At 41.2% G+C, this 15,227-nt stretch overlaps 1 protein-coding gene across 1 annotated transcript in view; it reads right to left on the bottom strand.

Moving 5' to 3' along the window:
* LOC120913553 (leucine-rich repeat and fibronectin type III domain-containing protein 1-like protein) overlaps positions 1-15,227 on the bottom strand; it is a 785,902-nt gene that overhangs the window by 640,862 nt on the left and 129,813 nt on the right. The window contains exon 2 of the mRNA XM_040323557.1: positions 7,001-7,092. The gene's annotated coding sequence lies outside the window, so the exon portion shown is untranslated. The remainder of the gene's footprint in view (positions 1-7,000; positions 7,093-15,227) is intronic.

Below are 15,227 nucleotides of genomic sequence, written 5' to 3'. Positions count from 1 at the left end.
AATTGTTCACAGAGCCAATAACAGGCATTGCCAAAACTCCAATCATGCATGTTATTAAATACAGTTGCAATATGAACAATAATGTGCGTTTCCACAGCTCCAATCATCCATGATATTAAATAAAAACACAGTGACACTACGAACAATAGCAGGCCCCACTAAACCTCCAAATATCCAGGAGGTTTTGAGACATATTAACCACTTAAGGACCAAGCCTGTTTTTCAGATTTGGCATTTACAAGATTAAAACATTTTTTTTTTGCTAGAAAATTACTTAAAACCCCCAAACATTATATATATATTTTTCCATAACACCCTAGAAAAAAAAAAGGCGGTTATTGCAATACTTTTTGTCACACCGTATTTGTGCAGCGGGAAAAAAACAAAACGTTTTTGTATTAAAAAATAAAACAGTAAAGTTAGCCCAATTCTTTGTATAGTGACAGAATTGCCAGATATTTCTTATCATCCAAGTGAAACCTGTACAATGCGCTGCCATTTTAAAACCACGTCTTACAAAGTGCTAGTTGTGTGTCTGTCTCTAGTTTCAGTACTTTGAGCCACTGACCCAGAACTCGTACACAGCAAGTAAAATCAGAGTAAAGTCACAATGCCTGCTCTGCATACTTGTATAAGGCCAGAAAAGCAAAAATAAATTTAAGCCACCGGATGGAGATGACAGTGAAGCAACTACCAATGGCAGTGTACATATTTCTTTCATTGCAGGCTTCCTCTGGTATCCAGCAGATATGCAAGATGAATGTATGAAAACACGCTAGCAAAAAAAACAAAAGATACTAAGCTTATGGAAAAACATCAAGCTTATTCAGAAATACCCTACATTGCAAACCAATCAATGTCCACAGTGTGAAATGAGTGTCAGAACATAATGATAATATCCCACCACAGATTATTAAATAAACATGAATTTACACTGATAAAATGAGAGTGCGCTGCCTGATAAAAGCAAAAGGTTAAGCTGCTATTCAGAAAATCTAACATTAAAAACTGTGTATTAAATTCAATTAGACCGACTTTCAGGCCGCTGTGACTTTGATAGATGGCACGGCCTGTGACAAACACCATAAATACGCGCAGTGCTGAACATAAAATTATGTTCAATATATCTCAATTTACTAAAAGATGCCGCCATAACAAACATCCCTAGTTCCTGCAATAATGATATAAAGAGAGACTTGAGTAATCTCTACATCACAAATAAATAGCACTGCATGGAAGTGTTATTACATTATGGACAAACCTATATGTCTTTATATAATCGGAGAAAGCCCACATACTCTCATTTAATAAAGCAGAGCTTTACTTGTTTCATGCAAGGAAATATAACAGGTTCAGACAAACAGAGGCTCCTTCTGGTGTCTCCTGTAGAAAGCCAGTGGCTAAGAAGGCACCCATGCATCTATGCTCCCCCTGGGTTCTGAGCTAGGCTGTGTGCATCTATAGATCCACACAGCACCATTAAGCCACACCCCCACTTCTTTCTCACAGGCAGCCTATAGTTCTACTGCCCTCAGTTTTTCCTGTGAAAGCAGAAGTGACGGGTGTGGTGCTGGCGTGGTAACATAGTGGTATGTGTTTGACAGAGGGGGCTAGGACAGGTAATAAGCATTTTTACCAGATAATGCAATTGGGTAAAAAAAAAAAAATGTACTTTAGAACCACTAAATATTTACATACTCTTTACAAACAGCAAGTAATGTTTGGGCCTAGGTTGACACTTGAACTTATGCTTCTTTAAGCATTTTTAAATTATTTTTTGTTTTACTTGATGGAAAACCAGGTACGAGGAAAGGGGTAGGCAAGAAATCACACGCATTCTATGTGTTTATAGACATTTCTTCTGGGTACTCCTACCGAGGTCTATAGAGGACCAAAAACTTGTAACTCTGCCTCAAAGAAGATCATGTACTTGTTCAAGCAACATGGTGCTCAGGGGTGACCAGGCACCACTGAATATAATGGGTATCTCAGATCTAGTTCACATCTAGCGATTTGGGATCTTGAGCAGAATTGCCGTGATTCTGCCTTCAATTCCAAATCACACTGAAACGCTGGCCAAATGCAGCATGCTTGTTTGTGTGCCATTCATTTTTAATGGCATCAAATTGTGGCGCGGTTTTGCCGTGATTAACACATGAAGCTTGTTGCCCAAAACAAGCGCCTGCTCCCTTTTGGATGACAGGCTTTGTGCTATGCAGTTTTGCAGGACAATCACAGCAAAACTGCACCGCGTTTTTGTGCCATTGAAAATTAAATGACACACAAAGCGCGATGAGTTTTGCAAGCGTTGCAGTATGATTTGGAATCGCGGGCAGAACCGCGGCTGGAATCGGCACGATACCAAATCAGGGCCTAATGTGAAGTGTTGAGAATAGTTACAGTGCAAGTGTACACAGTGTACGTTCATCTCCAAAAGTAGAGGCTGGGATTTGCTCCTCTCCCCTATTCATCTGGGTGGGGGGGAGGGGGCCCCTGGTGTCGGGGGGGCCCCTGCAGGGGCGGCGCATGTCCCGGGTGATATCTGACCCCTGAGGACACTAATTCAAACCGCTCAAGTTTGTTTATTGCTGGGCCTGCCCTGAGGATGTGCCTTATAATGTCTGTTTTTGCCACTTGGGCCGCAGTATGCTGCTCCTGCGGGATCACTGTCATATTGTTAAACACATTTTGTGAATGTAAAGTATGATCTTGTACACTTGAAAATTCTTTAATAAACACCATTGAAACCAAAAGTAGAGGCTGCCTTAAAGCAGAAGTAAACCCATCCAAAAAAAGATTCATTTCCGGCACGTGGCGGAAATCTAAACACTCCCATTGGTTGTGCCCTCAACAAAAATGTCAAACCTTCCAATGGCTGGTGTCATAACTGATCACATGTGCAGCATCATGGCAGCTGTAGGTTAAACAGAGGCAAAGATGACAGCTTCCTTGGCTGAAAACGATAGTGTAACGACCTTACACTTTAAGGTCAAGCATTCTGCCCATGGCAGCCGCAGCCATGTTTTAGGGCAGGCATGTCCAAAGTCCGGCCTGCGTTCCGGTTTCAAGCGGCCCCACTGGTAATTTGGTTAGAATTATATATTTTGTGGCCCAATGAATCCCTGAGCACCGTGGGGTCCACAAAAGATATAGACCCGTATTTATGTATACACAGTATATGTGCCTCGGAGGGGCCAGGGAGGGGGAGGGATGAGTGCCGACAGAATACATTAAGTGACAATTTCCTGTTTACATGGCGACCTCTGTAATAGGAAGTCCCGACTTCTGGGCTGCCGTTGAACAACTGTTCTGTCTATCATAGGAGGCAGGACTTTGTATTAAAGAAGCCGCTGATAAAAACAGGAGATTCTTCTGTATGTAATCTGTTGGTGCTCGCCCCACCCCCTCTTTGTCCCCTCTGAGGCTGCAGATTGGCATTGATCAGGCTGCATTCATGCAATAGTGAGACTGCATGCAGGGCAATGGTGAGGCTGCATTCAGGGTACTGCCCCTTTTTTGCTTCACAGTTATTTAAAATTTAAATTTTTTCTTAAAACTTCCCTCTTAAAGTGAAGGTGCATGTTATACGCCGATAAATATGGTATATCCAAACACCACGCCCAAGCTCAACTTTTCACCACACACAGCCACGAACGCAAGAGAATTATTGTTGGGCAGTGTATTAGTGCTTGGACGAACAGACTTAGACCGAATTTTAATGGTTCAAATAATGTCAGACAAAATGGTCGGCCCTCACGCATGTTCACTTTATCAAATCTGGCCCTGTTTGAAAAAAGTTTGCACACCCGTTTTTGCGACCAAAGGGGAGGGAAACATGGAGGACAAGGATAACCATTCTGTCACCTTGGCCTCAGCACTCAACCCCCCTGTCTCACACACTCGATAATAAAAAATTAAAAAAAGCAACCTGCAAAAAAGAAGCTTTATACTTGCCTGCCCCTCCAATTTGTGCTCTTGCAGAACTTTGGCCTCTTCAAAATGAACAAGCATCTGGGTCTTTGAGATGCTTGGTACCCATTGCTTGCTGAAGTAACTTCCACCAACCACTACAGGACACAACACTGATGTAGGGGTCAGGGGAGCGAATCACAAAACATGGTGGAGGACATTGAACACTCCAAAAAGTACTGAATATGACAGTTGTTCAGGTGGTCATAGCTCTAAAATAAAATGAAGATCAAAGAAACGGGCATCAAGACTGCAGTATTATAAAGCCTCTTCTTTTGCAGGTCCTACCTATTTAAAAATGTGTTTAACCTACGACAGTCTTTTTTTACTCTTGTTTCTGTAATAGTTATCTTGACTGAAAAATTGCAGAAATTGTCCCGTTACATAGGAAGCTGCTTTATAATTCCATATGGCACATCAGACATCTAGACAAAGAAGGGTATTGAAGAGTAAATAGGAAATCCGGATGGCAGAATAAGCTGTGTACACCATGTGATATGGCGGCAGAGAAGTATGTACGATTACCAGCTCTACTTGTGTACATTCTACCCTGGGTTCATGCTGTAGAAACAGATGGTGCATGTGCGTGTCCTAGACTAGAAATGCTGTGATTGGCAGGTGAGAATAAACACAAAATTACTCAGGAGGAAAAGGAAATATCACAGTCTGTTTTACTTGCATTTGTGGGTAAAGATACTAGAGGCAATGTAGGAAATCACATAAAAGGTGTTTAAATGCCTTGTATGTCAATATTTGAATTGGCGGTCAGTTAATGAGTTTGGTTGCGAGTTGCCTGAAACAAGAACGCTGGTCTGTTATTTTTTAGTTCATGCATTATTAAAATTCACATTTCTCATAAAATCAATAGAAAATATTTCAGCAAAACATAATATAACTGTTTTGTATAGAAATCGTACCTCCTCTTTGGCATGAGCAAAGAAAAATAAAATTCCTAAACTCCATCTTGATCCAAAGCCTAGATAGCCAAGATCTCTGGCTACCAGGAGGAGTACTGTGAGAATTTCATGTAAACGAAAATAAAACAAATCCAGGGAGTGGACGCTGTCAATGAAACTTGAACTGTGATATAAGAGAGGCATAGATAAAAAACACATAAAAAGGTGTTTAATATATTGCATTTAATTTTTTTTAGTTAGAGGTTAAGCTTAACCTCCAAACTATTGGGCTCTGTGCCCATCCCCCACCGCTTCATCCTCTTGACACAGTTTTTTTCCTGGCAGTGTGCCATCCTGGATAACATCTTCACCACTCTGAATAATTACACAGAGTAAAGGGCACCATTATCAGGGGGTGGGCCCTTGGCACCCTACACTTATGCCACGTACACATGACCGTCTTTCATGTCATGGAAAAAAAAATATGTTTTTCTCTACGTGATTCTTGTCAAGCCTGCATTGCATACAAACGATCGTGAAAAAAATGCTTGAGTAAAGCGCGGTGACGTACAACGGCACTAAAAAGGGGACGTTCCATTCGAATGGCGCCACCCTTTGGGCTGATTATGCAAATTTCCCTTCTCATAACTTGCTTCTGAGCATGCACGTTTTTTTCCCCATCGTTAAAGCCTACACACGACCGATTTTCACAACGACGTGAAAATCGGCGAGAAAAAATTGAGCAGGTTCTAAATTTTTAATGGCCATTTTTCCTCATCATGAAAAATGCTCTGGAGCCTACACACGATCCTTTTTAATGACCAATTTAAAAAATTGCATTTTTCTCGTCTTGGAAAAACGGTTGTGTGTACGCGGCATTACAACACATCGTTACAGTGTGTACTTTGTGTTGAATTACGTTAGATCCATTTAGTCCAGAAGACTGAGGACCTTCTTGTGGCCAAGAAGGGGTACTGTGGGGACAGCTTTAGATTGAATCTGTATCTATATATACACATATCTATTGGTGCTGGCTACACTACAGAAATGTTGGCTGCTTTTTACATTTCCACTTAGCACTTTATTAAATAACACTTTGCTCCACATCAGCACTTTTTGGTAGCGCATTAGTATTTTTTCAATTTTTTTCAGAATATATTTGTAGCTTTTTTTACCCTGGGAAACATAAAAAATGCTTGGATTTGAGTGTTCTGTCATTCTAAAACTAAATCATCAGTACAATACATCCTTCAAATGAGACAAAATACGATTCAGTATTGCCAAATCAGTTTACATGTGACTAAATCTAGTACCTTTTACTACAAGGAAAGGGTATATTAAGTATAAATCAAACCTTTTATTTACAGGTACAATTTGAACCTAGAAACAATGGGTGATTTTTTTTAAGGAGTGGGTGCCCAGACAGTATATGCAGACCTTGTTTTGCATTGCAAGATCCAATCTAACTTACTTACTGGTCCAATTTGAAGCCTCCATAAACATTCTAGAGAAGTACCCAGAATACTCTGATGGTACCCGGATACCTGCACACTGCTAGAAAGGCCCTATGACCAATGGATGGGACACGTGGCAGGAAGTGGGGGACGCAAACAGATAAAGACTTATGTCCAAGTTAGAACTTGTGTATTAGAACACAATGTGAACTTCATATATGTTGATATGGATACCCCAAACTAAGCAGCCAATAGGGCTTTACATTGGTCCAGATTACACCCCCTCAACCTCATTCCCCAATCCAAGGGAGTGTCCATGTGACCAGTAATAAAAAGTGTCTCACCTCATTAGATAGCTTGAGCGTATTTGTGGAAATGGGATGCTCTTTAAAATTAGTTTTTTTTCCATAATGGTTTTACTGCGTCATATTAAATTGGCAACGGTTGACAAGGAAAGAGGTAGTACTTTATCAATTGTACCTTATTATTACCACAGGTTTATCTAAACTATTTAAATAATATAAAACTTTAGAAACTGAATTACAATATTATTTGAACATACATTTTCTATCTGCTGAAAAGACGTCATATCAGCCAATCAGATTATCTCTTGTAAAACCAAATGCTTCAAGGAGTGCATTTCATGACATTTCCATGCTTTTACAGGCAGGTTCTTCCTACCTTTATATTCTTTACTGTGCAGACTATGTTATTCCACATATTTTCGTTTTGCCATCTCCTTGGAGTGTAAAAGGTTGCAGCACATGTTGTTGCTAAATAAAGAAAGAAATACATTTAATTAAAATGCAGGATAGTTATACACAAACTAGACTTGTCAGAATGTCAAACATGTAACCTTTACCCATGGCTAAAAAGCAGGTGCTTGGCACATACCTTGACATATATGTAAACCCAATCCCTAAAATATTATATAAGAGTGAGGCCCCATACACACGAGAGGATTTATCCGCAGATACGGTCCAGCGGACCGTATCCGCGGATAAATCCTCTCAAGGATTTCAGAAGATTTCTATGCGATGGCGTGTACACACCATCGCATTGAAATCCGCGCTGAAATCCTCTGCCGATGACGTGTCGCGCCGTCGCCGCTATTATGACGCGGCGACGGGCGCGACGCTGTCATATAAGGAATTCCACGCATGCGTCAAATCATTACGACGCGTGCGGGGAATCCCTTTGGATGGATGGATCCGGTAAGTCTGTACAGACGAGCGGATCCATCCGTTGGAATGGATTCCAGCAGATGGATTTGTTGAGCATGTCAGCAAATATCCATCTGCTGGAAATCCATCCCAGGGGAGATTTATCCGCGGATAAATATCCGACGGAGTGTACACACCATAGAATCTATCCGCAGAAACCCATTTGATGGGATTTATCTGTGGATAGATTCTATGGTGTGTATGGGGCCTTAGAGAAGTACCCCTAAGTATTATTATCCATAACCCAAAATGTATTCCCATTTCAATCCCCCTATGTATGAACATATAACACTGTGATTTACAATTCTATCATTGGTTCCGTTAATGAAATATTGGAAAATTGCTATTTTAGCAATAATAGACTTCTCCTAGCCATATTTCTATTCATAACGGCATCGAAAATCAAAATTTGAATAAAGATAATTCCTTTCACCAATGGATGCTGGAAACCGTGAAAAAACTTCCATGTGATTATACGGAACTTGTGGAAATATTGGACATACTACCCGGTCCTAAGGACCATAACAGGAGAGAGCGGCCATGATCTTTACTTTTGGGAAACCCTGCTGAATTGCAGCTGACGACAGAGTGGTAATGTAATCAAATAACTGTGTCTGATCATACATCATCTCCACTCACTAATGTGACAAACGATACACGTCTTCATATTGTATTAACAATACATTGTCACTGTGTAGTTCCAATCCACAAATATACCTAAACATGGTCATAAGATTTCCAAGCTGTTTAATACTGGAACTTAAACATCAACTAATGAACTCACTCTAAATCCTCTTCTACCGATTAACAGTACTAACCTAACTAACCGTTTGCTTGCACTCTGATCATATATCAAACAACTGCGTATCAGGACAATCACCATCTCATTCCCAAAACCCCTTTTTCTACTATTGATCTGAGAATTTCTGAGGACTTTTAGAGGACCTTCTTCTTATTCATACATTTTTTTCTTGTTCATTAAGGATTTTTGGAACAAGTTAAGAGTACCGGTCTTAAAGCTAGCTCAATATAGCCCTGTTTCTCGCTCCCAATTAAACCCTTCTCTCCCAGGTATTTTTCATGGAGTCGCTCGCTCTCTCTTCTGGCACTGAAGGCTTTTTACAATTGTCTCAGCCTGTCTCAGGAGCTCATCAAGAGTGCCGACTATGCCGCTTTGTCCACTCTAGCCTCCATTCATAGAGCTTATACTGTAGGTCTATGAATGGCAGACAAGCCAATGAATTATAAGTTTCACCTCCTTTATTCAGAGATTGCTATTAAATTGGTGAAAGTACAGCTTCGATAAAAAGAGGTAAGGGGTGGAAAGTGTAAGCATAGTTGGCATGCTTGACGAGTGTCTGATGGGTCCAGTTCTTGTAAAAACCCTTGCAACACCAAAAAACCCACCGCTGTGGGATATGGGGGAAGAAGAGGACAATAAATTTCAACTAATGCCGCGTACACACGGTCGTTTTTTGTCTTGGAAAAAAACGTCCTTTTTTATCAAAAAAAAAAACACAACGTTTTTCAAACTTCATTTTTAAAGACGACGTTGCCCACACACCATCGTTTTTTGAAAATGCTCTTGCAAAGCGCGGTTACGTACAACACTTACAACGGCACTCTGTTCCATTCAAGCTCACGTCATAACTTGCTTCTGAGCATGCGCGGGTTTAAGAACGTCGTTTTAGCTCACACACGATCATTTTTTATAACAAAAAACGACATTTTGAAAAACTACATAAAAAATTGAAGCATGTTCGAATTTTTTTTGGTCGTTTTTTAGAAGACAAAAAACGATGTGAAGCCCACACACGATCATTTTAAATGACGTTTTAAAAAACGTTGTTTGATTTCATCACAAAAAAAACGACCGTGTGTACGCGGCATAAGAGAACCCGGCAGCACAAGGGACACTTCTCATTGCATGTGGGTACCGTCCTGTGTGCCGACTAAAAAGGAAAACAATTGGCTAAGCTTAGGTTTTAAAGGAAGTGTTTGTCCCCAACACTGGAGGTACACTAAGGGCATAGGTGACTGTGGAGCACTGCAAGACAGAACCTCTGGGGTGCAACAAAATTAATATATGCAGAAGACATACAGTACTGCTACCTTTCATGCAATAGTAAGCAGAGAAAAGCACTAATTTCTTAACAAAAAAAAAAGTAAATACAGAATCAATCTGTATTATAAATACAAAAAAAAAAATCACTGAAAAACAAAAGTGGTTTTCTACAAAAAGGTGCGTACACCTGATAAGGGAAAAATCTCAACCTCAAGCTGCTTGAGCTATAAGCACAGAAGGAACGGCATGACCAGCGAGTCCTTTTCAAGTGACCGTCTTCCCCTGGTACAAGCTGCACCAGCCAGAATAAAAGTCATTTGAAAGGGACTAGCCGATGGCGCTGTTACTTCTTCTAACTTTTGACGCAAAGCGAAAGAAAAATACAGAAAAAAAAGGTTTGCCTTTCCCTAGAAGTCTCAGGTTGAGGAGATCCAACCTTCCAAATTAAGATCTTCCGGTTGCAAACGTGGTGCCTATCCAAGGAAAATTGGGGCACGGGAGATCTGACACTATGCCCTGTAAACAGTAACAAGCACCTGTCACTTCTCCTTACTTGTTTTCTCTCAGTAATAAATTACAGCTCTAGGAAAGAATGAGGTCACTTGGCAGCTAGTCTGCTAAGCTTCATCGTCACAGTGAAGCCGTCAATATAATGTCTAACTTAATACTGAAGCATTGCAGTAACAAATCAACCAGGTGCTGAAACTAGATCTGTGTTCTTTTAGAATAGAGCTTTTTCTTGACTTGGTTTGGGAATAATTTATTGAAAAAAAACTAATTTCTCCCTGCATATTATTTCTATTCTAAACCCTGCCACTCAAGATACCCTCTTGATATTTTGATGACACTTTTTTACCCACATTTAATACTTCTGAGAATTCGTATGGTCCCATAAAATGTCCAGGATCAAGATGCAATTGCTGTGCCCCTCAAGGTCAAGGGGATACATAAGGTTTCCTGACATTCTCACGTATTATGGAGCAGCCCATTTAACCAGGATAGTGAACTGAAGTTGTATTGAAGCCGCTAAACGCTGGGTGTCTATAGAAATGGAATAGTCCCGCAATCTGGCTCTCTTCTTCCTTACCCCCAAAGTTAAATAAACATCCCACCTTAAGCAACACCATTCTCACCGACTGGAAGGCCTTCAGCTCTTCCAGTACATCGCCACCCCTCTCTCCTTTTACCCCAGTAATTGGTAAACCGGAGTTTAACCCTGTACACTCGATAAACATCTCCATTGGCTGCCCTTATGTGGCAACAGTAGATTTGATAGACTTCTTAATCCGAGGCAGGATACCCACCTCCACAGAGTTGGTGCAATTCCCATACTTTCCGTCAGAACTTTTGGAATTATCAAAAAGGACAAGCCAATAGACAAAATAGATTCTCTGGACGAACTTCTGTGCACAGGCTAATATATGCTCCTATTTGTGCTCGTAGAAATTGGGTAGTTGCTAATACAATATAAAAATGCACATACCTATGAGCACACTTATGTGAGCATGCATACCCGTGAGCATCGGCACTCAAGTGCATTTGTGACAGATGTAAGCACAAAAATGAGCCATTTTATCTGGGCCAGTGCTGCTTTGTCTTCAGCCTCCTGTGTATCCTATGTTCCTGTGATTCTGTATCCTGATTCCAGTTGTTGACCTGGCTTGTCTTGACCACTCTCTGAACTCTGCCTGCACCACTGACCTTGGCTTGTTCCCTGACCTCTGCTTTTGTCTGCTTCATTGGCTCCTGCTTCTCTGATTGGTTCCAGACCCGGCTTGTTTCCTGACCATGCTCCTGCCTGTGCTCTGTACCCAATTAATCCTGCCTGTGTATGACTTGGCCTGCCTGACCCTGCTTCTCTGCCTGCTATACCCGCCTACCAACCTGCTTTTCCAGCTGACCTACTATCTGCTACCATGTCACATTGTGCCAGTCTGCTGCATACCAGCCCACATGCTTACTGGAACCTTCTGACTACTTCAGGTGTCCAGCATGGACACTTGCACTACTGCTAGCAAGACTTACAGGCACTGTGCCACTCTTTACTTCTGCGCCTCTCCGAGTCAGAGGTGTAGGAGAAACCTTCCTCATCATATCAGGCTCTGCTACCAGGTATGTGTTAGGAATGTGACTATTACAGCACTTTCTCCTCTTGCTATAAGGAGTTGTAAATGCAGAAGATTTTTTATCTTAATGTATTCTATGCATTAAGGTAAAAAGCATTCAGTGTGTAGCAGCCTCCCCAGCGCTCCATCTCTGTCCCATCTCTGTCCAGCAATGTCCACAAGTCCCTCGGCCATCTGGGACTCTCCCTCTTGATTGGCTGAGACACAGCAGCGGCACCATTAGCTCGTGCGGCTGTCAAAGTCAGTTAGCCAATCAGAAGAGAGAGGGGGTGGGGCCGATCGGTAGATCCATGTCTGAATGAACACACGGAGCTGCAGCTCGTTGTATGTGCACTCCATAGGAGGGAGGGACCAGGAGCAGAGAAGAGGGGGATCTGGGCTGCTCTGTGCAAAACCATTTAAAAGAGCAGGTAAGTATTACATGTTTGTTAACCACTTTACATCCCGCCCATAGTCAAATAACATCCACAGATGGGATCTCCCATCCTGGGTGGACATCATATGACATCCTGTGCTTCCCGGCCGTCTAGGGGGCGCGCGGCATTGCTCGGTACCCAGTGCGCGTGCCCGGCGGCCGCGATGTTCGCCGGGCAACCGAGATTGCCCGCAATTACGGCAGGACCGTGGATCTGAGCGTGTAAACACACAGATCCATATCCTGTCAGAGGTGAGGAGACGAATGTGTGTTCCCAGTACAGAGGAACACAGATCGGTCTCCTCCCCTTGTGAGTCCCCTCCCCCTACAGTTCGAATCACTCCCAGGGAACATATTTAACCCCTTTAGTGCCTCCTAGTGTTAACTCCTTCCCTGCCAGTCACATTTACATAGTAATCAGTGCAGTTTTATAGCACTAATCGCTGTATAAATGTGAATGGTCCCATAAATGTGTCGAAAGTGACCGATATGTCCGTCGCAATGTCACGGACACAATAAAAAAAAAAATCGCAGATCACTACTAGTAAAAAAAATGCAATAAATCTATCCCCTATTTTGTAGACGCTTATTGCGATTTTTTTACCAAAAATATGTAGAAGAATACGTATCGGCCTAAATTTTTTTTTAAATTGTAATATTTATTAAATCAAAAAGTAAAAAATATTGTGTTTTTTTCAAAATTGTCGCTCTTCTTTTGTTTATAGCGCAAAAAATAAAAACCGCAGAGATGATCAAATACCACCAAAAGAAAGCTCTATTTGTGGGGAAAAAGGGACATTAATTTTGTTTGGAAGCCACGTCGCACGACCGCGGCAATTGTCAATTAAAACGACCCAGTGCTGAATCGCAAAAAGTTCTCTGGTCAGGAAGGGGGTCCATTCTTTTAAGTGGTTAAAAAAAAGTTTCAGACACTTTAAATAGATGGAAAGTGCTAATTGTGCCCCTAACTGCGTTTGAGAAGCTATGCCACAGTGGGCAACCTTCTTGTCACACCGTTTCTACCCAGGGGGGGCCTGTAAGCATCGGATGTTTTTTCACCCTAATGCATAGGATGCATTAAGGTGAAAAAACGCGAAGCTTTACAACCCCTTTAATTTAGTGAACGGAATGTCAGCAATTAGTTACTTTACATGACAGTACTTTTCATTTCTGCATTGCTCCACATGCTAGCCTCCTAAAGTGTATCTAACCCCAAGAACAAAAAGCTAACCTTTTTAGGGGGGTGCTCTCCTGATTTAGGCTCCATGCACACTCAATGCTAAAATATTGTTAGAAAAACGGCAGTAGCTTTGCGGTGAGTCTTTCACTGGTTAACGGTTTTGCAGCTTACGGTTTTTAACGGTTCAGCGTTTATTAGTGTTTTTCCACATTTAGTGTTTTTTTTTTTTCAATGGATCAAAAACATTAAAAATACTAGTGAACCACATTTTTGAGCGTTTATGAGCATTTGGTGTTTTTTTTGTGGTCAGAAAAATGACTCCTGAACACGATTTTAGGGCGTTCACAAAACAGCCCATAAACGTCCAAAAACAACCATGTGTCCATGGACACATAGGATGACAGAGTGGCGTTCATGGGCTTTAAAAAACAAACTCCAAAATGAGCTCCAGTGTGCATGGAGCCTAAGAGCTGGTTCACACTGGGACGACTCATCAGGTGGCTGAGTCGCGTCCCATTCTATGATTGCTCCGACTTAGAAAAAGGTTCTTGTACGACTTCGGGGGCGGCTCGGGGCGATTTGCATTGACTTCTATACAGAAGTCATTTTGCTAATTGCCTCTGAAGTCGTCTTCAGGACGACTTGCAGAGTCGCCCCCGAAGTCGTGCCGCCGCAGTGTGAACCGGCTCTTAGGCTACAAACATCTCTTCCTTGTCTCATCTCCATTACATAGGGGTCCTAGATAGGCTGATGATGTTGTTTACGATTTCAGTTTAATTTTAGTTTACAAGGACACTTTTTCTGGCAAGATCAACCAGTATTTTCTGTACTTGCAAAAACACTACATTGACCACATCCATGGACTGGTAAGCTGCAATATATTCTTAAGCCCCATACACACGGTCAGACTTTTGGCCAACCAACTTCAAAATCCGCAACGTTTCGCATTTGTCCGACCGTGTGTACGTTCCATCGGACCAACTTTTTTTGGGCTTTCATCGGACAAGAAGTTGGGTCTGCAAACGGACCAACTTTACGTTAACAAAAGTCCGATGGTGCAAAGTCCGACCGTGTGTACAGCAAACAATCGGACTTTTGGACAAAGTACAAATGTGCATGCTTGAAATAAAGTTGATAACTTGACTTATATTTAAATAGCACACTTACTGCTATTAAATCGATCGTGAGACAGATTCGTGAATAAAAAAACGTGTGTTTAATGTACACACTTAACATAAGTACAAAAACAGTTTAAATGTATCAAATAACTTCAAATAAGAGTTCAAAAAATAAGAATTTCAAATGAATGAGATGTGTGTTCCAAGTCTTGCTTCTGTATGTTTGCAAAATAAATGTGTCTGAATGTCTCCTCTTGATGTTGACTGAGGGAGTCCTTGAAGATGGCTGAAGAACGAGATCTGCCCCAGCTGGCAGACCTTCAGTTTATATCTCAAAGACATTTCTTTGTCTGAATTTCGCGCTCAGAAATATACCCTCCCAAAGGGCGTGATTTATAATGAAAACCTGATACAACATCTGTTTTACATCTATCTCAACCTTTACATAGGAAATGTCTCCCGAGAACCTAGTCTAAATATTCTGTAGATCTCAAGAGGAAATGGCTTGTTTAGGTAAGAAAAGGTGAAAGGTCTACACAGCTAAAATCACAGTCTAAACAGAATGTGGCCTAACTAATCAATCACTGAGAAACAGCCATATGAATTACCTCAATAGGAGAACACATTCCAATCAAATACAATTCTTTACTTAAAACATTAAACATTTCAAATGAACATATATATATATTTCATATTCAAACTTATACGTTTTTGGAGTTTCAAACATCGAATCCAGCGAATTTACAAAAGAAAATTAATAGCTCAAACAGTCTCACATTCA

This window comes from Rana temporaria, chromosome 9 (genome assembly GCF_905171775.1).
Source record: "Rana temporaria chromosome 9, aRanTem1.1, whole genome shotgun sequence".
Lineage (NCBI taxonomy): Eukaryota > Metazoa > Chordata > Amphibia > Anura > Ranidae > Rana > Rana temporaria.
This window is presented reverse-complemented; position numbering and strand designations above follow the sequence as displayed.